The following is a 2,633-nucleotide window of genomic DNA, read 5'->3' as shown; positions in this document are numbered from 1 at the left end:
CCATTGAAGGGTTCTCAGGATCATAGGCTTCTTCTTCAGATGAAGCATCCTTAGTACTGCTTGGTGCATTTTGCATTCCAGACAGACTTTGAGAAATCAAATTGACTTGTTGAGTCAATATCTTGTTCTGAGCCAATATGGCATTCAGAGCATCAATCTCAAGAACTCCTTTCTTCTGACTTGTCCCATTGTTCACAGGATTCTTTTCAGAAGTGTACATGAATTGGTTATTTGCAACCATTTCAATTAGCTCTTGAGCTTCTGTAGGCGTCTTCTTCAGATGAAGAGATCCTCCAGCAGAGCTATCCAAAGACATCTTGGACAGTTCAGAGAGACCATCATAGAAAATACCTATGATGCTCCATTCAGAAAGCATGTCAGATGGACATTTTCTGATCAATTGCTTGTATCTTTCCCAAGCTTCATAGAGGGATTCTCCATCCTTCTGTCTGAAGGTTTGGACTTCCACTCTAAGCTTACTCAATTTTTGAGGTGGAAAGAACTTTGCCAAGAAGGCATTGACTAGCTTTTCCCATGAGTCCATGCTTTCTTTAGGTTGTGAGTCCAACCATATCCTAGCTCTGTCTCTTACAGCAAAAGGGAATAGCATCAGTCTGTAGACCTCAGGGTCAACCCCATTAGTCTTGACTGTGTCACAGATTTGCAAGAATTCAGCTAAGAACTGATGAGGATCTTCCAATGGAAGTCCATAGAACTTGCAATTCTGTTGCATTAGAGAAACTAATTGAGGCTTAAGCTCAAAGTTGTTTGCTCCAATGGCAGGGATAGAGATGCTTCTCCCATAGAAGTCGGGAGTAGGTGCAGTAAAGTCACCAAGCACCTTCCTTGCATTATTGGCATTGTTGTTATTTTCGGCTGCCATGGGTTCTTCTTCTTTGAAGATTTCTGTTAGGTCCTCTACAGAGAGTTGTGCCTTGGCTTCTCTTAGCTTTCGCTTCAAGGTCCTTTCAGGTTCAGGGTCAGCTTCAACAAGAATGCCTTTGTCTTTGTTCCTGCTCATATGAAGGAGAAGAAAATAAAAAAATATGGAATCCTCTATGTCACAGTATAGAGATTCCTTGAGGTGTCAGAGGAAAAGAAAAGTAGAAGACAGAAGTAGAAAATTCGAACTTATCAAAGAAGATGGAGTTCGAATTTTGCATTAAGGAATAGAGTTAGTTCATAAATAGAAGGATGTGAGAAGAAGGGAAGAGAATTTTTGAAAATTAATTAAAAAGAAAAAACATTTTGAAAAATTGATTGATAATTTTCGAAAACTCAAAGTGGAAAAGAAATCAAGTGATTTTTGAAAAAGATTTTGAATTTAGAAATCAAAAAGATATGATTGAAAACTGTTTTGAAAAAGATGTGATTAAAAAGATTTGATTGAAAAGTTATGATTTTAAAAAGATATGATTGAAAAGATATGATTTGAAAACAATTTTAAAAAGATTTGATTTTAAAAATTAATGACTTGCCTAACAAGAAAAGATATGATTCAAACATTAAACCTTTCTCAACAGAAAAGGCAACATACTTAAAATGTTCAATCAAATCATTAATTGTTAGTAAGTATCTTTGAAAAAGGAAAGAAATTGATTTTGAAAACATTTGATTGAAAAGATATGATTTGAAAAAGATTTGATTTTGAAAAACTTTGAAAACTTGAAAAAAATTGATTTTGAAAACAAAATCCTCCCCCTTGTGCCATCCTGGCGTTAAACGCCCAGAATGGTGCACATTCTGGCGTTTAACGCCCAAAACTCTACCCTTTTGGGTGTTAAACGCCCAGCCAGGTACCCTGGCTGGCGTTTAAACGCCTGTCTGTCTTCTTCACTGGGCATTTTTGAATGCCCAGCTTTTTCTGTATAATTCCTCTGCAGTATGTTCTGAATCTTCAATTCTCTGTATTATTGACTTGAAAAGACACAAATTAAAAATATTTTTGGATTTTTAATAATGAGGAATAATCAAAATGCAACTAAAATCAAATAACAATGCATGCAAGACACCAAACTTAGCAGTTTGTATACTATTGACACTAATAAAATGAGAATGCACATGAGAAATAACAAAACACTCAAGTCAATAGAATTCAAAGATCAAAACAGGGCAATCATCAAGAACAACTTGAAGATTAATGAAGGCACATGCATGAATTTGAAAAATGCCAGAAGAACAGAAACATGCAATTGACACCAAACTTAAAATAAGACATTAGACTTAGACAAGAAATATTTTTGGTTTTTTTATGATTTTGTAATTTTTTTTTGGATTTTTCGAAAATTAAGTGGAAGAAGAAGAAAATAAAGGTATCAAAATTCTTAATGAGAATTCCAGAAATCATGCAATGTTAGTCTAAAGCTTTAGTCTAAAGGAATTAGACATAGCTAGCTAAGCTTCAGCAGGACATTGCATTCAAGAGCTAAATTGATGATGATCAATCAGCTTTGGTGATGATAAGGACATCACCTTGAAACACTAGAATTCATTCTTAAGAACTCTGAAGAAAAATAATACCTAATCTAAGCAACAAGATGAACCGTCAGTTGTCCATACACAAGAACAATCCCCGGCAACGGCGCCAAAAACTTGGTGCGCGAAATTGTGATCACTACACAACTTTGCACAAC

General features: G+C 35.2%; 1 non-coding gene across 1 annotated transcript; it reads left to right on the top strand.

Annotated features, from left to right (window-relative positions):
* The first annotated feature begins 374 nt into the window (after window positions 1-374).
* LOC130959625 (small nucleolar RNA R71) lies at window positions 375-478 on the top strand. The gene has a single exon (XR_009078697.1). It is a non-coding gene; the product is annotated as a small nucleolar RNA R71 (small nucleolar RNA).
* Window positions 479-2,633: the final 2,155 nt, after the last annotated feature.

Source organism: Arachis stenosperma, chromosome 10 (assembly GCF_014773155.1).
Source record: "Arachis stenosperma cultivar V10309 chromosome 10, arast.V10309.gnm1.PFL2, whole genome shotgun sequence".
In the NCBI taxonomy this organism is placed as follows: domain Eukaryota; kingdom Viridiplantae; phylum Streptophyta; class Magnoliopsida; order Fabales; family Fabaceae; genus Arachis; species Arachis stenosperma.
The sequence above is the reverse complement of the archived record's forward strand: the minus strand, read 5'-3'. Positions and strand labels throughout refer to the sequence as shown.